General features: G+C 37.3%; 1 protein-coding gene across 1 annotated transcript in view; it reads right to left on the bottom strand.

Annotated features, from left to right (window-relative positions):
* The window catches only part of SEMA3A (semaphorin 3A), a 196,321-nt gene extending 171,889 nt beyond the window's left edge, over positions 1-24,432 (bottom strand). Inside the window, exon 1 of the mRNA XM_040061572.2 lies at positions 24,359-24,432. The gene's annotated coding sequence lies outside the window, so the exon portion shown is untranslated. The remainder of the gene's footprint in view (positions 1-24,358) is intronic.
* Positions 24,433-24,658: the final 226 nt, after the last annotated feature.

Genomic DNA, 24,658 nt, shown 5'->3' with positions numbered 1-24,658 from the left:
TTGAAAGACACAACACTATCTTTTGTGCCACCCATTCATCACAGGCTTTTAAGTAGTCCAGGTGAATTGCAGCAAACCACAAATTGAAAGTGTGTACAGCATTTGTTATGATAATCATTCTTTTCTGGACCTTTATTTTATTTTTTTTTCTTCTTCTGCTTAGTGGTTCATTAGTATATGACAAAGATTCAAAGCCAACAAAAATGTTGAGTCATTTTCATATATATTCTGCCAACTGTCATCTTCATATGCATTCCCTATTTGATTTTCTATACTGGAAAACTTTTTAGTGGGGATGCTTTTTTTCATAGACTAATTGCAAGCCAGATTCTGTTGAATAGAGTGTGTGGGTGCAAATTGTCTTTGGAAGATCAAACAATATCCCACAAACAGAGGGGCTAAAGAATCAGCTTATGGCTTCTGATTCTAAAACTGATAGGTATTTAATCATTGCTCAGATAGCCCGTGGAAACTGGGAATGGTAAGTAAACTGTGATAGCTTAGGAAAACTTGGTTGAACTTTCAATAATTTGACCTCTGGGAATGCTTTTAGAGTCAGCAATATGTACAAATGTGTGCTAGAAGAGGAGAGAGGGGAATTCAAAGAAAAACAAGCTCTAAAGAAGCATTAACTAACTCTCTCCCTCTCTGAATCCCCAGTGAAAAGGGATTTCAGCAGGAGAGGGGAACTTTATCCCACCTCTAAATTGCATTTGTAACTATTTCAGAAAATCTTTACAATACATCATTTTTCTATTTGCTTTTCTGACATCAGACTTCATGATATTTTAGGCAGGTAGATATAGGCATTGGAAAGAAATATTTCTTCTCTCTCCTGAAGTGTTGAAATCCAAAACAAAGTTAGGATGACTTTGAACCAGTCAGTCACATAAATCTTGTTTGTGGAAATCCAAATGTAGGTTGGACACATGCACATAAATATACCATTAGAGTAATAGAAAAATAACTGAAAATCAAGAATTCTAGAAATACTTCAAATACTTTGGTACTGTGCGAATTGCATGTGTGCAGAGAGAATAACTGCAAGAGCATCAGGTAGTAAAACCAACATCCCTGACTCCACAATGAAGATTTTTACACCAGTACTTAGTCTTGGAGAAAGTATAGTCAAACCCTGGCCTGAACAGTTGCAGTCCCCCTTCTCTTTTCTCTCCAGGCAGGATAGGAAGCTGCTGAGAACTTCCTGGAGCATCTCACCCTGTGACTGGGGACTAACAGTAGTGGTAGAGGTGTAAAAGTGGCAAAGGAAAGGGAACATATGGCCAGATGCAGGGAGGAGCACTGCACCAAGCCAGCCTGACACCTTGTTGGAGATTGTATGATAATGGAGACCTGCTGACACTGCGTAACATCTTTTTGCTCTCTCCGAGCCTGCCCTGTTCCCTGTAACTGAGGTGAAGGAAAGACAAAGATGCTGGTACTGCCAGTAAATCTTTTCCACAACAGTAGAAATTCTTAATTCTGGACCAGAATTAGCTACTTAGCAACACCTTAGTGACTTGTGATCAGACTAGTAAGCCAGCTTCTCTCTGTATGCAAAGTAATTTAATTAAAAGATATATAATACCAAAATAGTCCTGGGAAAAGGCTGGACTCATATAGGCACACTGTGTATCTATATCTATATCTATATCTATATCTATATCTACACACATAAAGACAATACATGCTCCATATTGGTAGTAGAACATAATTAGCATAATTAGCCATTTTCATTTCCCCTGGCATTTTACAATATCTCACAGATTAATCCCTCAGGCTTCCTTTTTTGCTGGTTTTTTTTGGTGGCTTTTTTTTTTACTTTCTGTTTAAATCTTACAATATCATGTACTAGTTTTAAAAATCTCTCTGCCAAATTCTTAAATATCTTAATTATTTCTTAAAGTTTTACCTATCATTTTTTAAAATTATAAATGTGTCTATGAAGGTTGCTTTTCTTCTATCTTTTATTATTATTATTATTATTTATTCTTTTAAATGTTTTTCTCTACCTTCAAGTGAAACAGAACAGAAATATGTTCACAAAGACAAAAAATCCATTGTTTATACTGATTAGCACAGACTAGGCAGTGAGGGGGAAAAAATTGAGGCATCTGTTGAATACAAATTAAGGCAGCAGGTTTGTGTGTGAGTTCTTAGGTTCTGAAGCTATTTGTCATTTGCTTTTAGTGACTGAAACCTCCCTCTGCTGCTCTCCCCCTCCACCACAAGACAAAGTTAAGGACAGCACTGTCACTCCAGGAAGGTTACTTTACATGAAACTGCAAAATGTGATGCATGCAAAAACTCAGTCTTTACCCATTTGCAGCAGTGTTCCACGTCAGATTTAAGTTTGCCAACGACAATTTTGTTCTAAACACACCCTTTTAGCCGCTGATAAAGAGCCTTGAAACTACTTCTGTGATGTGGCTAATAGGGAACATTGTGCCTAAGCCTAGAATTAGTGTACTTAAAGGTTTTATTGTAATGGCAGACCTAACTGTTAGAAGAGCTTCCTTGTGCCCAAAAGGTCTATTTTGTGCTTCAGCAACAGGGGTTTTCACAATAAATTGTGAAATTTGGAAGGATAGCAGGAAAACAACAGCACTCCATACTTAAATGAATCTTGCTTCCCATTTTTCTTCCAGTGTTGAATGATACATGACATCATGTGATGTGTGGTAATTCTCCCTTCTCTATTTTGAAGGGAATATATGGGCTCTATTTCTGAGAAAATGTATTAAAGCCAAATTTTACTGTCAGTTACCCTGATGTCAGTCCCTAGCAAAACAATTCAAATGTAACTCTTCTGGATTCACACTGATGTAATGGAGAGCAGAATGTGGTGCTTGAAAAAGCAGCTGTCACCTTATGGAAAACTTATGAAATATCTTATTTGGAAACAAACACTCTTCTGTTCAGCTTATTTCCCTGTACTTCTTTTCTTCTGGTCATTTTTTTCTGAAGACAGTGTTTTAAAACAGAATCACTGTTGTTTCCTAAGAATTTATCTGCTTCTGCACTTATTCCCCACCTGACATCATAATCCTCTGGTTGTGATATAATATTCATTTTTACAATGACCAATTGTGATTCTACAAGCTGGGCTTAAAATCTGATCCAAAAAATGTTTTTCACTCTGATATCTTACATAACGTCATATCAAATTTTGTCTCAAGAGATAATAATTTCAACCAAGTGACATCAATTAAGTTTTCATACAAGGGAGTGGTACACTTGGTATAACTCCCTAGAGATAAATTCCTCCAGACTTTACAGTTTTATGATTTGACCTTTAAAAATATTTCCACTTTCTGCCCAATGCTTGGTGATACATGTCAAATGATTTTGTTGAAGAAGAAAACATTTACATATACAGTTCAGTCCAGTCTCCCATGAGAGTTAAAAGCTGCAACAAACAGAAGCTTAAGGAAAGGAAAATCAAATGCAAATATATTTCTCATGAATTGTTCAATGAATTTCAGATACCATAATGATTTATGTGAATAACTTGAAAAGCAACATCCTTCTTGACAAGTGCTGAGTGAGTCCCATTCTAAAGTTTTCAGTCTTATGTTTGAGGATACTGTTTCATCCTGTATTTTTGCTCTGAAATTCAGTGGTTTCTCTGTACATCCTACCATCTTTGGCAGCTTTAACTGGAGTTATTCATGGGTTTCAAATTATGCACATGGTTTGCTGGATCTGTGCCCATGTGTGTTGAAATTTTGTAAAGAGTAGGACAGATAGCACAATCCAGAATCAGGGAGAGCCAAATTTTCTTCTCTAGTGCACTTCAAACTTCAAGGAAGAACCTCTGGGAAAAATAGGTATCTAGGGAAGCAGGTTATCAGATGCTGCATAAACTAAACCTTAGCTTCTTGACACCTGATAGCACTTCAAAATGGAAGACTTAAATTTAAGCCTGCTGTCTAACTTAGCTGGATGCAGGACCAAGATTTCTGGAATCTCAAAGTTTCATGTTTAAGTAGACCATTATAACAAGATTTGAACTGTAAATTGTTTTTAACAAATATTAAATTCTGGTTTGTTTAAAGGACAGGATTTCAATGCTTTCTTCTGTAACAGATATTTTAAGGAAATTATTTCCTTAATTTAAATATTCTGCTTTTTGTAAGATGTTAAGCATACAAATGAGCACATGAAAGAAGTCAACTAATACTTTGTTAATAGTTTCTACCACAATTGTTATTTTTAAGTTGTTATTTCTCATTAAAGATCTCAGAAGTTTCCACTCTTCCACAAGTTTTATCTTACAAAATCAAGAGAACTCTGGCTTGTGAAGGAATTATTTTTTTCTCAGTAAGCTGTCCTGCTATGGTAAAATTATCCATCTGGAGTGGCCAGCTAGAGAACCATTAAAGAACATTTCTCTGTGCTATCATCTCCATAAAAGCCGTGTGCACACAAGATGTGTCTCACAGACCAGAAGATGGATCTCTGATGACATGAATTAGTACATAGCATGTGTTGCTTTGGAAAACTTTGTTTCATATCGAACACTGGTTGATGATACTCTCCAGTAATATCACATTACAAAACTGATTATAAAAGTACCGCAACCACAGTATGGATAAAATTATTATCCATTCTGTTTGCCACACCAATGTCTTGCCATGCAAATCCATCCTAGATTTATTGACCGCAAATTACTCTATATGTGAAATAAATGAGTTGGAGAAAGAAGCATATCTTTATGGCTTTCAGCACATCTCCAGTGGAACCAGCATGAAAAATGCAAAAGCTATTTCACTAATCTCTTCCAATATTTTCTATCTGAAACAGCCAATGCCTCAAAAGCTGTATTTCTTCACTGATCGCATTTTCAAGACTCCTGAAACAAAGGTTCCAAAGTACAGTTTAGGATAGAGATTAAGTTGTTCACTTGTTTGAGTGTTTCGTCTTTTTTTTTTTAACATATTATATAGTTCAATTACTGGAAAGGCAAAGTCTGAGATGGTTACTGTTGTTATTGCATGAAATTGATCTGGGCTCCAGCCAAACTCTAGTCTCATTCTCGTTAAGGCAGAGACATTCAGATGAAAATTAAGATCCTTCTAATGAAATACACTGGAGGATTAAGTTACAAGTGGCAGGACACATTACCTTATTTATCTAGTTGTGCTTGCGTGATTTGCTAGACCAGCCATTATGACAAATGTTCCTTACACAATCTATTTTCAAGACTATTTCCATTAAAAGTAACATGATTGAGTACACTGCTTTGCTCATAGTTGAGATATGCTCCAATGTTTATATCAAACCAATTAAACTGTGTTGTTTTAAAGCAATAAAAGTGGTTCTGTAATTGCCACATGTTCTTCTCTGCCACTTTCAAGTCTGAAACTAGGAAATAGTTTGCAAGTTTCTGTGCACGCTATTTCTTCCTCACATTTGACCTCAATTTTCTCTTGTGCTGATTTGTGTCATAAAACATTCTAGATCTTCTGTGTGTGATCTAGAAAAGATCTTATCTTTTTCAAACATTTAGAATAAAGATACCTAAAGTGATACTATTATTGTTACCATTATTGTTATTTCAAGCATTTTTCTTACTTAGAAATAGAATGGTTATACCTACCGTGTTACAGGTAAAAATCCCTGAGCAGCTGCATTTACAATGTAGTTGCTGACAATCACATCATTAACATCCTCTTGCTGGCGATTGAGAAATGTATTACATAGGTCCCCTTGACACATCTGCTCTTGTGCAATATGTACCAGCATCTTCAAAAGTATGTATTAATTCTGAGTGCCTCCATCTGAACCAAATTAAAATATCCTGAATTTGCAATAACAGGTGTCCTAAAACCGGTTTTTCATAGAATACTGCATTTGGAGCCAAATAAAGTTAGCTACCATTTCTGGAAACCTCCTGGTAAGCATTAATTGTGGGTTTAAATTTGGGGTTTAAGTCGTAAATTTGCTATTTACCATTCTGCCCTATGAGGTCTCTGTATGCAAGCAGACAAATAAGGAAGGTTCTTCTTTTCAATATATGAAATTACAAGGAAAATATTTTTCCATGGACTTTTGGTACTTTCTGTAGAAACCTTTCCTTTGCATTCATAAGTTTCCTTGTGTGCATTTTGTGAGACCCTACCTGGGGTGCTGCATCCAGCTCTGGGGTCCTCAGCAGGAGAAGAAATTAGAGCAGGTTCAGAGGAAGGCCATAAACATGCTTAGGGGGGATGGAGCACCTCTCTTACATGGAAAGGCTGGGAGAAATTTGGATTGTTCAGTCTGGAAAAGTGAAGGCTCCAAGGAGACATAATTGCAGCCTTTGGGTACCTAAAGGAGCTACAAGGGAACTGGAGAACGGATTTTCACAAGGGTGTGTGGTGATAGGACAAGGCTTTAAACTGAAAGAGAGTAGATTTAGGTTGGATATTAGAAAGAAATTCTTTACGATGACAGTGGTCAGGCACTGGAACATGTTGCCCATAGAAGTTTTCAGATCCCTTCAAGGTAAGGTTGGATAGTGCTTTGAGCAGCCTGGTGGAAGCAGTCCCTGCCCAGAGCAGGTGGGTTGGAAATAGATGATCTTTTAGGTCCCTCCCAACCCAAACCATTCTGTGATTTTTTTAATTTATGCAAGGTAAAGCACCAAGGGCTTATTCAAAGCTAATTTGAGGTGGAAAGATTTAGGGCATGGAGTTACCTTCAAGGCCATTAGGAATATTCTTGCACCCTGAGTGAGATCTAGCAAGCTCCTTTGAACATCAAGCTTTAATGAGACTAATATTATCTGTCTAGGAACAACTCTGGGTGTATGAAAACAGACTGGGGAGCAGAACAGCTAGCTTAGTACATGGATAGTTACATATAGGGGATTCTTCTGCCATGTGGAACATCTTAAGGCCACTCAGCAGGTTGCATGTTTTGAGGCTTAGGCTGTAGGGCTGAGGTACAGTGCTCTGTGACTGTGAATTGTTATGGATCATCTGACCATGTGAACACAGCCTGTCTTAGTTCATGGTAAAAATGTGTGAGCTCCTACCTCTGCCACCGATGCAAAAAACACCGCTGGGTCTGCTTCTTTTGCCTCCATGCCCAGTACCTATTCATTGCTGAAGCCTTACTCTTGACAATGCAGCACAGTGCAGAAGCAATTTACCCATCACTGAGGGGTCTAGTTGGAAATCTCATCTGAAGAAGAAGGAAGATGATGCCGAAAGGAATTGATAAAAATCCCCAGAACCTAGCTTTCTAAGTTCAGAGACCAAGTGGCAGGAAAAGAAATTGAAGCTCTTTCTGAAGAATGTCGTGGTTCATAATGGCATCAAGCTGATATTTGTACTATATCCTGTACAGTCTCTAAGAGAAAAAAGTCTGAAAGAGATAGATGATGGGAAAAACACAGATGAAGAAGCTCTCCCATGAAATGCTATGAACCCAAATCAATGTGAGTATTCCATACATTGGTACATCTTATGTCTCTGAGAACTCTCAAGCTGATGGAAGAAAGCACAATGTCAGGATACATACCTGTAAAGGAGAGAGCTGCCGCTGATACTGTGCTTTGTATATGAGGGGAAAAAAGAAAGAAAGAGGGCATACTTTCTTTACCAGCTGCATATTATTTTGCAAAAAAACTATATTTGTGGGCCATAGTGGACTGCAAACTCTGTTTCTGTCCCAGTCAAGAGCCCAGCTTTAGCCAGGGAAGACCTGACAGCAGATATCTACCATCATATAGCAGTAAATGGAAGGCTTTGAACTCATTTGCTTGCATGAGATAAATAACTTTAGGAGATATACTTAATGGCATACTTATCTTGTGCACAAGTGGAAGAGTTGGCTGTGATCCACTTCCGACTTGGAATTTTTACTACTACAGTTAGCATCAGATAAAAGCTGATTTCAGGAACCAAGAAAATTGTGTTAGAGAGAAAAGGAGGGTTCTGCCTCCTTCATAGCAGTTGGGAGTTAGTGGACATGCTGCAATTTGATTTCATCAATTTATGTTGGGACACCTCTCATTCCAGGAGGCAGCCTTTGTTATACACATGTAAAGCAGAATATCAGCAGTGTCTGAAACAGGACAGGTTAATGTACTGATAAAGAAGTAACACAAACTTCAACTCAGAACAGCAAATAGTATGTGTTACAGATCATCAGTCAGCTAAAGAGTGTGGCCAAGGCAGATGGAGTTTGCAATTTAAAGGATTTTATTCTTCTTTTTCTGGGACAACAATTCACACTACAGAAAAAAAAATCTGTATAACACTGATTGTCAAATGAGAAACAAAAACTGCACAAGCCTAAACACTGTCTTGTGCTGTATTAGCAGAAGATGATGCATCCACAACACACTTAGTGAACAAGGGACAAGATTTAGTGTTTACACTGCTATCTATATTTCTGCCACTTCTTATTACATATGTAAAAGGATGTCATTCTTCAGTAATAAAGTGTCTTTCAAAAACCACCCTAGGTTCACTGAATTTGTTTTTAGGAAGAACATTTCACCTAATATTCAAAAGAAAAATGTTTCCCCAATATCTCAGGAGCACGACGAGTCAGATCAGGAGAAAAGAAAATCATGTATAGATTCTCTCTTCCTACTGCTACCACAGCTTCTCTGTTTCAGGTCTGTGTGTCTACTGACCAGAGATAAACAGCCTTCAGCTCTGGGGAGGCACATAGTTAAAAACATCAACAATAAAGAACAATCTCTGTGTGCTTCCAACACCCTTTGGAACCTGGGCTGTTTCACAACAAATGAAGTTCTTTAAGTACTAATAAGAATTTAATAACTATTTTAAAAAGTTTTGTATGAATGTCAGCTTTTAGAATTCATATGATATATTTTCTCTAACATCTTTTTATTAGCAGAGCAAAATGCTGTGTGAACTATTTGCTATGAACTATGTAAATATAACAAAAATGAATACTACTATCAGGTGGCATTTCTATGTATCACCTTAATGCAATGAAAAATAATAGTTAATAATGTATATCTGGGAAATCTGATTGCTTGAGTAAAAGCTGTCTTATAGTTTTACTTTGAAAAACAGATGAGTACTCTTCATTTGTATGTGGAGACGGCTCTGAGACATGGATACAAAATATAGCAGGTTTAGAAGGTTTATCCTATTTACACTCAGGAGAAATCATGCACCTGCCATATGCAAGAGCAGTAGGCTCAACAGGAAACAATGATACCTGAAAAGGAGACCAAAAACACCAGAAAAACAAATCTAAGTTGTGATAAATAGAGTCATCAATACCCAACCTGGTCCCTGCCCTCTCAGTCGCCTTTAATTATTGAGGATAGAGGTAGAGGTCACCTCCCAGCCACCATGGAGCTTCTGAAGCTGCCCTGAATTATCTGTGTATTGCATTTACTTATACCCTAAATCCCATGACATAAAGGAATTATGTGCAGAAGTGGAGCCAAAAAAATCTGGAATAACTATGAGTAGTACAGCTCCGGTAGCTGAATAAATCTGTGTGTGGGTAAATTTAGGAAGGAAGAGTTCTTAAACTGGCTTCACATTAAATGTTCTGGCCCTACACAGTGACACTCACGAATCATTAGAACATGTATTTCTGAGCAAAAGCACGAAACTTTTAAGTTGATAATGGTTTTAAAATGGGAGGGGATTTTTCAATGCAAACATGGAAGGAAATCTACATTTTTAACTTTAGCAGAATAATCAACTGATATCAGAGTTCATATATTTTGGTTACTAAAAGCTAAAGGATCAATATTTCCTCCCAAATAGGCATGGGGTAGTAAAAATCAAGATTTCAGTGAAAACAGAGTGATTCCCCTATCGCCCTTGCAAGAATAACTCTAAGAAAAGTAGGGGTTTGAGAAGGTGGCATACATGGAGCTCTTTGCCTGCTTCCCCTGCTGTCTTCTTGGGTATATCTGAATATATGTCCCCGTCACCGCTGAGCTGATGCAGCACCTGCTCCTAAAAGATGAGCAGTAAGAGGCCTTGGTTTGCTGTGCTCATTGTCCAGATATACTGTGCACTCTTCCTAGGAATATCACATTTATTATATAAGTGCAGACCCAAAGCACTGTGCACCATCATTAAAACTGGCCTTCCTGATCAAAAATGGATTTACAGAACACTTCTTAAAAAGTAATTGCATTCATTATGCACGTATTAAATGACATGACAGAGAGAATGACCTCAGACACTCTTGAGACAGGCAAAGACCTGGACCAGTGCATCATCTGGGAAAACCTTCTGTCTCACATTAGACTTCTACCAGCTTATCCTGGAAAAGATAAAACATATAAAGGGCCCAGAGACTAAATGACATATTTCTTTAGGCTATTCATAGTTGGTTTATATAGTACAAGTTGTACATCCATGTTGTAGACAATACTAGGGCCTGCCCAAGTAATATTTGCTTTAGCAAAACAAAATATTAACCAGGACTAGCAGCTCTGAGCTGTTGGAATTTTTAGAAGAAAGAGAGATTGTGGCCCAAATCTGAATATTCATAATCAGACATTACATATCTCAACACAACTAGATCTTAAAACAACTAGATCTTAATATAACTAGGTATGTGTACAGTTTATAATAAATCTGAAGTCATCACTAAAATACCTGATGACACATAAAGCTTTCCAAGTTCTTCTCAATGCCAAGTCATACCAGGAAATCTGTGATAAGTGTTCCTAACTAAGTTAAACTGTACAAAGAAAATCTAATGACTATCAAGGAGAAGCTTAAAGAGGTTCTAAAACTGGTGGGTTTATTAAAAGACACAGTAATACATAGCTACTGTGCCAGAAAGCAGAAATCTAATTTTTTACGGGAGTTGTAAGTAGGGCTCTGGCTTACAGTAGTGTGATTGAAAATGATCAGCAATGTCTCATGTGTCACACTAACCGCAGTAACCACTAACCAAAACTGAGATTCAGTTTGCTCAAAAGAAGGCATTGACCTTAAGCAATGGAAATAAGAAGCTTCACTTCGTTCTTTCTAACTCTGTATGCCCTTTTAAAATTAAGTCAGTCAGCCATTATTTATTGCTGTCAGATGGCGATCTGGAAAACTGTTCCAGTGTTTGAGAACCTGAAAATGATTTGGTTTTAGATATAAAATTATGTAATCAAAGTGATAAAAAAGGTGGAAAGATTTAATAACTCCAGTAGCACTGTCAGGGCAAACATGCAGTGGAACAATGTCTATAACTAAGTTATGGAGTTGCCAACACATGAACAAACTCTGGTCGCAAGATAGATGAGGACTGAAATTGCCAGAACTACATCTGAGATAGAACTGTGGGAAATCATCCGAATTACTAGCATGGGATGGTAGGACCAGAATTTTCCAAGAGCTTTTCAAGGGAAACTATTCAGTTTTAGATGGGCTTTTGGTTAAGGGAAACAACCTCACAATTTCTAGGGTGTTACAGGAATATAGGTATTCAAAAGGATACATAAAAGTCGTGTGATGGTCCAAAAACACCTTAGAAGAAGGGCAAAGATATTTTATAACACCCCAAAGTGAACAATGAAGAAAAGAACATTGGCAGAGATTACTACATGAGCCAAAACTAAGTGAAAGAGTGATAAATTCCTGCTAACGATAAAGGAAAATCAGCACCTTGAAGGAAAACACACATAGATGATATTGCTTAAGTTGGCAAGGATAAATACACATGTGTTAGAATATAATTCTGACTCTCAAGAGACAACTTTCACAGAAAATACTGCAGCTGAACATGTAGGCACATGTACCAAGTAAGTTTTTGCTAAACCAGCTCTACATCTAATAGAACCCTGTTGCATAGTAAATTCTCCCAGAATTTAGTTAATGTTTTTTTAGGCAGTTTCATTACAGGTATAGAATGCAACCCCTAATTGATGTTATCCAAAATGTTAAAGGTAAGCAAGAAAATGGTGCCAAAATGAAAACCAACAAAAAACCAACAATACCCAAAAACCCCCAAACCCCCAAAACTAATAAAAAACCTGTGGAGTCATGCTCCTAACAAGCATGACTAACTTGTGGGGTGTTATGATGAGTCTGCCATGAAGTGTAATTTGTTCCAGAGGGAATAGATGACGTTAATAGCCTGTCAGACCCAATACTAAAAGTAGAGACAGGAAAAAATACAAACTTACTTTGACCTGGCGCCAGCAAGAGGAATGACCATTTTATTAAAATGAAATGAGAATATGTTGTGAGATTTAGACAGTCACCAGTGGCATACTTTGGGTGAAATTGTACAACCAAACTGGCACAAACTTTAGAGAAAAGGTAATGTCTTTACAGTTCTTGGGGAGATGTTTGAAAAGGTCATTTTCCCTAAGAAAGTGTCACTTGAGTAAGAGTTGCAGAAAATTGACACAGGGAAACCTGTGGGCATGGCATAACCAAAAATAAATGGGTCTGATGGTCCCAGTGGGAAGGCACGAAGTTTTCTGGGACAGCGTGTCAAAGGCTCTGGTCACTTTAGAATACTTACAACTAATGAATAAAATATAAATAAAACAAGGTTATATGAATTTGAAATTCCTAATTATTTTAATGATGATTTTTGATGTTTTTAATGTTTTGCTGGGAAAAGAAGAAATTAAATTCTGTGTTTTCAGTAAGTCTTTTCACATGTATGTTGAACTAGGGCTAAATTTACTTGGTGTCTGATACAAGTAGTACTGCTCAGTTCAAAACATCAGGAGATAAATGATGCACAATTTACTCAAATAGCTGAACTCTGGGCAATTTTGAAGGAATACATTAGTAACAAAGTTATAAAAGTGATGTGGCAATATAATTTCTTATCTCTTGCCCATCTGAGAGTTTTAAGGAGAGCATAAAGAAGCAGATTAACAGACTCAAGTTCATGGTTAAAACATCAGCAATAAAGGAACCAGGGTAACACGAAAATAAAAATATCTGTGTCTCCCAGACAACCCATTTAATCTTATCTAAAAAATTTCTCTATACCCTTGATAACTTTAGAAATATTCAGTGGTGCTTCTGAAAACATTTGAAAAAATGTTACTCTGACTTCCCTAGCAAATTCTTTCTATAATTTGCTTTCCCAGTTGTCATTCTGTAGCATTAGCATCACCAGAATAAACAGCTTGGTGCAAGGGAAATCACCTTCTGTTTCTTTAAATCCCACTGATGAGTATTACTGGTAGTGTAGATTAAATAGACTCTTGCCTCTGATATTCCTGAGAATGAATTTTCAGACCACTAATTTTATAAAGAATCATCTCTCTCTCAGAGGTTACAGTTGTTTAGCTACAGTTGGTTCATATATTTTTTTCAGGTCTTTCATTCACTGTCATATCAAGCTACATCTAAGTTTTAAAAAACGGCATTTAGTCTAAGAGTCTACAATATGCTAGTATGCTGCTTCTATCATCATCATCATCTCAGCTGTTTTGTAAACACAGCAAAAGTACTTGCTCAGGTTGTAGCTTCTGCAGTTCACATAACTGGAGCTTTTATCCTGCTGTGAAGTATCACTGATAACCTCTTATCTTTGTTTCCTTAGACCATTAATAAAGAATTCTGCCAGTCTTGGTTTCATACATGACAAAGCTGGGATAGGGTTAATTTTCTTACTAGCTGGTGCAGTGCTGTGTTTTAGATTCCGTATGAGAAGAAATGCTGGAAACACTTTCATGTTTTAGTTGTTGCTAAGTAATTCTTAGTCTAAATTCAGGACTTTTCAGTTTCCCAGGCTCTGCCAGTGAGCAGGTGCACAAGAAGCTGAGGGGGAAGCACAGCCAGGACAGCTGACCTGAGCTGACCAAAGGGATGTTCCACACCATGGAGCATCACGCCCAGTGCAGAAACGGGGAGTTGGGTCAAGAGCTGACACTCGCTGCTTGGGTGTGGGATGGGCACTGGTCAGTGCGTGGTGAGCAAGTGTATTGTGCAGCACTTTTCTTGGGTTTTCTTTCTCTCTTTTTCCTTTTCTTTACACTTGTTTGGTTGGTTGGTTGGTTTTTTTGGGGTTGTGTTTTTGGGGTGTGTGTTTGTTTGTTTGTTTGTTTGTTTTGTTGGGGGGGGTTTGTTTGTTTTGTTTTGTTTGGTTTGGTTTTAATATTACCATGCAAGTAGCTTCATGGTACTCAATTGTTGGCTGTGGTTAAACCACGTCATCGTCATTCTCCTGCTGTATTACCAGGGTTTCAAAACTCTGTTTGAAGATGATCTGGTTATGATCTGGATCAGTTTAGTGTGTGTATGTATGACAATGATATACCAACTAGCATACTGAAGATGAAATTAATTGCATTTCATCTATGGTATAGAACCTTATTTATCTGACTGCTGTGTGCAGACAAAAAAATATCTCACTACAGTGACTAAATAACAGTTCAAGACCTCCTGCCCTGACAATTGTGTTTTATCACTTCAGTACTTTTATTGATTTCTTACTCATTTCAGCTGGGAATTTCATATTTCTATAGAGATTAATTTTACAGTCATAAAACCTTTGCTTTATTGTGACTTTTTCCTTGCTATTTTTACACTAATATGATATTTTGGAAGGGAAATGTTGACAGAGCTAACTACTGAATTAAAACCACTACTTGTGTAAAGACAACTTCAAAGACTTGTTACATTTCTAAGCTGTAAATCCTTATTTCCTTTTATTAACCTTCCAGTCAAACATAGATTTTGCTCCAGCAGGAAGCTAAAGTGATCCCTTAAATTTTAGGCTATTTCCATTTATGTTGAAATCTTTCTAATGTCTACTGTATGGCCCAGGAGTTATTTTAATCCTAGATATGACAGGTAAATTTTTTTATTTAGAGAGAGGTAAACCAGATTTGGTATATCAGGTGGATGACTCAAGGATTCCAAGCCTCTCATGCAATCCTTAGCAACATTATTAATCCTAAGCAACTGACTCTGCAAATCTTCAATGAAAGCTGAATTTTCACAGATGGATTCACAGTGTTTTCCATCACGGAGGGGGGCAATGGGTACTGCTGCAATGCTGACAATTTTCCCTGTCACTTTGGGTAACATGAACATTTCTAGTTGCCACCAGTAACCAAAAAAAAAAAAAAAAAAAAAAAAAAAAAAAAAAAAAAAAAAAAAAAAAAAGCAAACAACCCCACTAGCCAAAATGGTTATCCAATTACTGCTATTCTAACTACAGAAGTTTCAACGGACTTCTTTGTTCAAATTGTCATCAAAAGAATATTCCTGTATATCAGCACAGGACAAAAATAAAATCATCGTAGTTCATGCAAATCCATGTTTCTTACATTACATCAAATTGAAGAACCGTCTGCTTTTGACTGCTGTGTTTTGTTATCAGTTGTATATTTGCTTTGGAACATAAGCTCTAGAATGCCTTTGATGTGAAATATCTGACAGGTGTATCCATGTGTTCTGCACAAACAGCAACCAAGCTAGGAACCTTGTGTGACAAAAAAAGCAGGCAAGTATTTGGGTAGTGATGAGACAGTATTTGAATTCCCACAGTGCCTTTGAAGAGGCTGGTGCACAGTGGCTCACAAGATTCAGTCTGAAATGCAGGGTAGCTCTTCCATGGGTCTAGGAAGGCTGGTTTCTGCCTTATTTTCTGCCTCCTTGTTCTCTGTGCATTCAATAACATGGACTGTGTTTGCTCTTTTCTAGGACAGATCAGGAAAGAAATTTGATATTGCACTAATGGATATAGAGATAACTTATTCCTGCTCCTGTTTGTGAATGTGATATTCTCTCACGCTCTTATGACATATCTGATTGCAAATCACAGAGGTACAGGCCATGTCTCCCATAGCTGGATCAGTATTCACTCTCCTTTTGTTCTTTCCCTGCCCTGAAAACTCCAGGTTTACTTGGCATTAAGTCTAACTTTATCTCTGTCTTCACACAAACCACTGTTTTTAACTTGTACTAGTTCAGCCATAATAAAGAACAAAAGCTAAAATTCAGATAAGCGGGCATTCATGATTTTCTGAGAGGGCAGTTTTGATGCTGATAGAGAGAAACTCATCTCAAGACAGCTATTGAGGTCACTATGTGCTCAGGGAAAATGTTGAATCCCGGAGGAAGAACTGGTGAGAAGATTTGGATCACTGCTGTGTTGAGAATCACCCAACACGTCATCTAATTCTGTTATCAGCTTTGCTCCAAAGTGACATGCACAGTACCCAGGTGGACTTAGGATCAAGAGTGCTATTCCACAGGGGGATTTTCACACTCAAATTTGCTTAATACAAATGGTGTAAGTGTAATGAAAAGCCACCACCTCCTTGATGGAGCGAAGAGGATAAAACCATCAGGATAAAAACCATCCTTTCACCATGTAACTTAATGAGGGCTTCCCTTCTCACATATTTAAGCTACACAAAAATAAACTCAAACCCAAACTTCAGGGAAATAATGATCAGTTCGGGGGGGGGGGGTGGTGGTGGTGGTGGTGGTGTTTGTTTTTTGTTTGTTTGTTTGTTTAAGTAAGAAAATCTAATTCCAAATCTTCCATAGACTTTTTAAGCATAGATGAAACAAGACTTTGCATATTCTCTTGCAGCTCATAGAAGTGATAATAAATGATTGGTTATTTGGGGATGTAGAAGCCTATGGAGTCAAAAAGGAGAACCATGCCTAGCATTCAGCAGTTGATCAACCCTTCAGGAAACTTCTGAAGTTAGAAATAACTCCTTAAGATGTACTAAAATAAAAGCTCTCCATGACCTATGAGTCATGACACAAATGTCCTTTATGCCTTGATATTTCATTTTACAATGTTTTTTTATTATGGAACAATGGAACAAGTCATGACCAAAATTTTAGTCATTAACTCCTTTCTGATCTACTACCAATTTGGAAAATGGTGACCACATGATTTATGTATATAATGCCAAAACAGGAGCAGCATGAATGTTAAATTATTTGCCATATTTGCAGACTGTCAGACGGGGCAGATAGCCAGCTTTTCAAAATAATCACAAAGCTATATGCACAGCTGTATCATATTTTCAGCTTGTACTCCTTTACTACTGCAACTAGCATCCAGTGTTCTCAACCCAAAGCTCTCTTTGAAGAACATGGCAAATAATTTCAATTTCATATTTCTTCTTGCTATAAATGAAAGAAAAAAAAAAGTGTGATTGTCTATTCTGATCTATAGTTTTCTCTGAAGCAATATTGCAAAAATTTCCCATTTGCAGAGCAGGAATAAATGAGGGAGGTGATAAACAACAGCGGTAGAAGTGTTGTGTGGATGACATGAATAGATGAAGGGCCTAAACTAATTGTGATAAGTGAGAAGAATGAATTGGAGTGACAACACATAATCAAATTCATTTTTTGTTGTTTCCTATCTCATTTCTGCAAAGTGTGTTGGACTCACGATTGTCTATCATTAAAGGACAGAACATTTGCCTTTATTATACCCAAACTGCTTCAGTTGCTATTTATTAATCTGTTTAATTAATAAATAAATTGCTGCTCCCAGTTGTTTTGGGGATGCTACACAGTACTCCAAGATTACAAGGTAAGATAATGCATTGGCAAAAATAATGCAACTTAATAGAATGCAATTATGTTACTGATAATCTGGAAAATAAATCTATCACTCTAGCAGTTCTACCGCCCACACGCCCCCATCAGAAACAAGCCCCGTGCAAAGCTCTGTGAGACACCCTGCCTCAGAGAGCTGACAGTCTGTGGCTATGGCAGGAAACAAGTGGATATGGGCAAACAGATGGGCAAAGTGGAAGATAACAGTGAAATTGTTATGATTAGTGTAATAGTTTCCGAATATTTGATCATGAGCCTGCTGCAGGGAGCAAAGAAAAAAGCCTTTATTTTATTCTTCCATAAAGGGATGGATGTTAATAAGATAATTAGGGTAATGATATAATTAAAAGCAAAGCTGGAGTCCCAAAAGATATAGTTTATAATATGAGTGAGGAATATTACCCCATATGATGCTTTTAATATTCAGTACAGCCTGGCTTTGAGAAACATCACAAATGCTCTAAGGCAGATTTAAAAATGCCATCTTCTAAAGGGAGAATTGGGCTATTCCTTATGCCTTAAATAAATATTGTAGAAAAGTACAATGGGTAGAGAGACAAGATTATGGAAGGACAAGCACAACTACCACCTAGCTGTTCCTAAAAGGGCACTTGGCAAACTCTAGAGGTTAGGGAGAGTCACTAAGGGAGTGGATTCAAGCTGGAGAATTCTCCTTTCCAGAGCATTTTGGCTGCATTGATGGAAGCATACTGCAATTGATACGATGGGATAGCAGCGCTCACCCTTTCCACTCTGAAGCCCAGCACAGCATTAGTAGGATTTTCTGGAGGAAAAGTACAGCTCAATTCTCCCAGCTTCAGCAGAAGGGAGAATTGTGCTAAAATAAATCAGTCAAGCACTTAATAAGAATGACCTGTGAACTCCCTTCCAGTCAGAAATGGCCTTATTGTCAGAAAGCTGTTGTAAGTGAGAATATTTGCTCCTTGAGATTTATTTTTTTATGATTGCCTAAACTAACTACCTTTTCTATTCCTCAGGGCAATGTGAAGTCTGTGCTGATGCATTATAAAATGGCTTTGTTTGCCAGAGCCCTTTGACCACTGAGGGTTTCTGAGCATTCACATTGATTGGAATTCATTGGCCTCTACAGTGTCCTCACCATCAATATGTTATATCCATAATACAGCAGAGAGAAAAAAGCCACAAACAACACACACAATAAATAACAGTATCCTTACTTCAAAGCATAATTAATCAAATTGCTGCAATATTAAGATAACTTTGAGGTATCTCTCCTTCCTGTAAACCTCTGTCTCAATAAACTAGATTACACAGCCACAAATTCTCAGCTCGTAGGTTTTAACTCAGCTTCCCCTCTATAGACATTTTAAGTCAACAGAAAGACTGTCACCTACTCAGAGGGCTTTGGATCAGCTTTGGGAGCTCAAAGTTTTCCTGAAACCTGACAATTTAAGCATAACTACACCTATTCAGAGATAAGATTAAAAACTACTTGAAAAATTATACTTTTTCCTGTCATACTTCACAGGGGCAAAAAAACCCAGTTTTTTGGCTATAATCAAAAAAACTTTGACTCCCAGCTCTTCTTTCAAATAAATGGACCTGAGTAAAAAAAAATTAAAAGCTTAGAAAAAAACATGGAAATGTTCTTGATTTGTTTCTTTAGTTGATTATGTATTTATTTTCTTAAAAGAAAAAGCAAATACAAACATGTAGAGGGGTTATTTAGGTTACTCTAAGACTAAATTGAACCAAATAAAAATTTTATGCCAAATTCCAACTTGCCACAAACAAAAAAACCTGCACGCCTAACCTTGCCATTGCAATTTTCTAAATGGTATTTTTTTTCTGCACTTGGAATCAGGAAAGCCAGTGAGGTAGCATGAGGCCTTTGCAGTGCACATATTGGTTAAAAATTCTATTTTTTAATCCAGTTTCCAAAAATAAGCACACTTCTCCATTAGGAGAGAGAGGTTCAAACCTCTTTTTTCCTGGTTCAAGGCAAGGGTCAAAGGCAGGAATCCCCCCCTTCCATGAGGCTGCTGCAACCATCACAATCCACAGTAGTCCTTGAATGTATTTTTTCTCCAATGCTCATATAGAGGGTATTTCGTTTTGCATAAAATACTTCAATATTTATTGAGACAGCAAGAGAGCGTGAAAATGACTGTATAAGACAGTGGTTAGACCCATCCCAGGGGATGTGAGACACTTGGGTTCCCTACCCAGGCCAATGAATTTTTAATTGCATTCTAAAAAGCGGAACAGCCTTAAGAGGAAAAACAAAGCCTGAGTCAACTTCCTGGAAACCAGATGAGCTTTGTTCAAAGCCCAGATGTTAATTAAGTATAAGGAGTAGGTGAGCCCCTTTTCCCTGGGTTTGCTTGGCTGCCCTGATACCTGGGCCATAGGATTGAATAAGGTATAATTATAATATACATCTCTCTGGTTTCCAAAAGAAGGTAATTTGGGCATTTGACTGCTTTCATTGGTTGCTTTCAATACAGGTAAACAAAAAATAAATAAATTTTCAAATGTCCAAATTTCAGAAAGTTAATATTTTGGTTCTTAATAAATTAAGGCCAAGATGAAGAGTCAGCCATTTTCACAGCTCATGGAGAAACATTTTTTTTTTTACCATTTCCCAAAACAGTTACTGATTTTTCTTTTTGCACTTTTTTTTTTTTTTTCCTTCATAGAGAACATCCTTCATAGAATACAAATACAAAATTTTGTTCAAAACAAACACACAGCTTTTGCCTCCTGTACCCATTCACCCTGGAAAATCTTTGTCTATGAATAAATGTCTACATTAGAAAGGGTTTTGATCCTATTTTCCTAATTCCTATGGTTACTCACATTTATACCATGATGGGATATGAAATGAATTAAATTCAGCATGTGTAACACTAGTGAAAGGCAATGAACTTTACATCAGGAAGGAGCTGGATTCATGCTATATATAAGAGGAATCAAACAGCCTGCAGGTCTGAGTTTCATGAGACACAAGAGGTATGCACCTTTTTCATTATAATTGAATGTAAGTGCTTGTATGGTTTTTAACAACCAGTGATTGCTCTTGTGGTTTTATGGCCTGGTCATATGCCCACTGAAGTCAACAGAATGAACTGTGGAAGGCTTCTGAGCTCACTTAAAAGTGCAGCTCAGTGACACAGAACAACCCAGCTGCCTTATCAACAGCAAGGATTTGAACAAAATTATGAAAAATAGATAAAAAAATTACTAAAGCAAAGGTGATTGCTTACTGAGTTTAAAATTTTTAGATCTACATGGTTTATACTTTCCCATGCTCCTTTTCCCATCAATAATCCAACCATTCATCTTCTGTGAAATCTAAACCTTCTGTGCTTCATGTTTTATTCATCCTAAGGTGCTTAATTTATACCAAAGGACAGCAGAGGGGCTAAGAGTAGCCTGTGTAAGGGGAGATGACTTTAAGGCTATTATTCATGCCCTTTGATCTCAAGTTTTCATTCAGGAAACTTTGGTTCTGTGGGTAATTAGAGGCTGCCACTAACTTTTACTCTATAAATTACAATAAATCTGAAGAAAGCCAAGGATGATGGAGACTGTAGCCATGTTTTGAAATCTACAATACTCAGGGCAATTATAAATAAAAACCCAAAGTTAATTCTGAATCTAGGCTAGTTATTTTCTTTTAAATCTGTATTTCATAATGTAATTGATAAGTATTACCAAATCCAAAAGTATTTATGACTTTTTATTTTGTACACCACTTTTGCTAGGTTGACACCTAGCAAACTATAGTATGATGTATGAAGACTGACACAAAACTTAAACTTTCCCATGGAAATATATGTTGTAAACTGTACACGATCAATTATTTCAGACAAAGCTCGTGCTGCTTCCTCTTCTAAAACACTGCTACATATTTACGTTTTCAGCTTGAAAGCCCATTTTGGCACCACTAATGAAATAAATTATGTTTCTTGTCAGATCTCCCACTGGGTGGCGTGTGGTACCTCATGTATGTTCATTTGTCACCCTCAAATAGAATAATACTTCCTGCAGGTTCCCAGAGCAGATAACTGCCCAAGTGGAAGTTAATTAAGTCATTGGTTCACTTTGCTCCAAAGGATGTTAAACCACTGATGCTAAATGAGAAACTTATAGTATCACACTGGAGACACATCCAATTAAAACACCAGAAGAATTCACGTGGATATAGAGCTGTTCTTGCATATTATGGGGAAGAGAGGACTAATAGATAATAAGTAAATTTATAATAGAAAAGAACCCCAGAAATTAATCCTAAAGTCAGCAGAAACTATCTTCCCTGAAAAATCTAGATGGAAAAAATCTGCTGAAAAAATTGCACTTTGTCCTATTTCAAATTTGCAACCTGACATGACATTTTGTTGTGTCATGTTTCCACTAGAGATTTTTCACTTATCTTCAGTAGATAATAGAATTACTTTTTCTAAGTGCAAACTCATCCAAACCCAGGGAGTTGGTTTGTTTCCTTAAATATAACCTAAGGGAAGTATTTACAATTTATGAAATACTTAGGATTTGCTGTTAGCAAAGTGATGGAATCATTCTAACTTTTTTCCCGTGGAAGAGAAGAATATTTCTGTTGCTTCAACAGTTAAGGAAAAAAAGTTTTATCTCTCTGCAGGAACATAAAATAGTAGCCACATAGCCCAGAGTGATTTTTTTAGGCAGAACAAAAAGTTTGCCAATACTTTTGTCTCTCTAGTAGCTATAAGCACAAGTCTTCTACCCATTACCAATTTGTTCAGCTCCCATTACAATAACAAAACCTGGCAGGCAATAAAATTTGACATTTTTCTTTATACTTTACTATAATCTTTTTCCACTTGACAGTAAGACTAATTGAAGACCAATGAAAGGCTAAGAACAATAGAAATTAAAACCCCTCTGCTTCTGGGTTCCCGGTTCAAAATCATATTCCGTTTCCAAATGGAAACTCCTCTTTGGGCCAGAGGTGGCCTTCAGTGTCCCATGGGCTGATTGGAATAAATATGGGGATGTTAATCAAGCCCTCAGGGACATATTGCAAAATCTTAATAGTAGGAATAGAGCACTTAGTTACCTCTACACATGATGGAAGTACTGTGAGGAACAACCCATGCTATAGAGTAAGGAGAGTTTGTCTTGAAGATAACTGGATTGGCAAAACTCGTACACGAAAAAAAGTGACAAAAAAGAAAAGCAAAATATCTGTGTAATTTAGCGTGTGGGCATAAAAGAAAAATTGACCCATTTTGCTGTCGTTGGAGAGGTTTCCTGCCCCATTCACAAGTAGTGAGCAAGGCTGAATATAGGATTTTCCATTTTCCATTTCTGTGAGAGGACTATATACAGCCAAAGTTATTAATTTTGTATCACACCAACTTAATGAGAAGTTGTCCTACAACATAAGACTAGGCAGAACCTGATCTTCATTTTGTCAGGATAAAACATCTGGTACATAGTCGTACATAACACAAAAGAGCTCCTTTGTGGGCTACTGCATGTGAGAACTTGTCATGCGGAAGAATGGGGGCACAGGGCCTTTCCATGCCAGGTTCTTCCTTCACAGACCAATCTACTCCCTGAGTAGAGAATGCTCGTTCTCTGCCTACAGCCCTTCAGAAACAAACCTGCTCTAGTCCCAGAACATGCTGAAGGTCATAAAGAAGAGCATGGTTTAGGACCACTCAGGCAGTAATGCAGACATTATGGACTTCTGGCAATGCTTCTTGCAAATGTGAGGGAGTAAAACAGTTTAAAATTACTACCTGGGACTCTGAAGTGCGCTATCATCTGCACTAAGAGTCTCTATCCATCAAAGGTGACCCTGTTTAGAGACAAAGCTAGTGCATACTGGAGGCACTAACCAACTTACTTATTCTGTCTGCCGTTGAAGAAACAAAGGTATTATTAGAAATCCAGATTTGAACTGATTTAGCTTGCTCTAAACAGAATGGCAAATATGTAGCATGCAAATTGCAAATTATTTGCAACAGCTGCTGTTTGTTAAATCCTCCTCCCCTTGCTGGGTTTGGTTCTCATTCACCTGAAAAATACAAGTGTAGGTGGCTGGTGCATATGGAAGCTTTGCCCTAGAATGGATGGAAGCGGGGGTGAGCACATAGACCTGTTGCCAAGACTTTAGATTTTAATTCTAGATTCAGCCCTTATGTCTTTACATTCAGTCGGTAGAGCATGCACAGGACTTCCTGCTTGGTCATGTAGCCTGGAAACTTTTCCAGATATTGATTGTATCCAAGTACAGTACCCTAACTCAATGGAATTGGTCAAAGCTGGAGCCTTCCTGCAAGAATAGTGATCACAATGCAGTGTAACTTCTCAAAATTACTACAGTAAACACATTACTACATCTCTAAAAATGAAATACACATTTTTGGTGAATGCCTCCAGAGAGTTTCAAAACTTTTCCAAGAATAATTGCATAGATGTTGTTCTTACTTAATGGAAGGGTGTTTATAGACATGAGGTTACAATGAAATTAATTCCAAACAAATAAGGAGAGGATATATATTTCCAAGGACACTACATCCTTAAAAAGACCTCTGCTTTTATCCTCAGCACTAGGAGTTGAGGGCTCTGCGTAAGCTTTGATCAACCTTAATTAACTCTGGATTGGATCTGTGTCTGTGAATTGTTTATAGTATCTTGGCTGAAAGTGAGATGCTAACCAATACATTTATAGGAAAAAAAAAAGAAAAAACCAACAAAAAACTAACCCTAAAACAGAGTTTGACTTGATGGATTAATATTATGCCAGCTAGATTGAAAAAAAAAAAAAAATAGCCTTAAATATGCTGCTGTTCATCTATTTTAAAAAAGGAAATCCTTACCAATTAGGATTTGTAACAGTGTTTCCCATGTGCAGTATTTCTGTTGGAAATCTTGATGGGAAACCCTTGGTATTGCTCTGTGGCTGGGCTATGCCCTGCAGCTGTGCCTGGAGCAGAGTGTCAAACATTGAGGCTGCAGTTGTTTTGAGAAGCCAGCTGGGTGTCGGTGGGTGGTTTCCCAGCTGGCATCTTCCAAGGACTTTTGCCCAGGAGTCCCTCTGGCTGGTCGGGCAGCTTAAGAGTTGAACATGCGGCTGGGATAACATCATCTCACTGCTGTGCTCAGCTGACCTTCACAGT

Source organism: Hirundo rustica, chromosome 4 (assembly GCF_015227805.2).
Source record: "Hirundo rustica isolate bHirRus1 chromosome 4, bHirRus1.pri.v3, whole genome shotgun sequence".
NCBI classification, from domain to species: Eukaryota; Metazoa; Chordata; class Aves; order Passeriformes; family Hirundinidae; genus Hirundo; species Hirundo rustica.
This window is presented reverse-complemented; position numbering and strand designations above follow the sequence as displayed.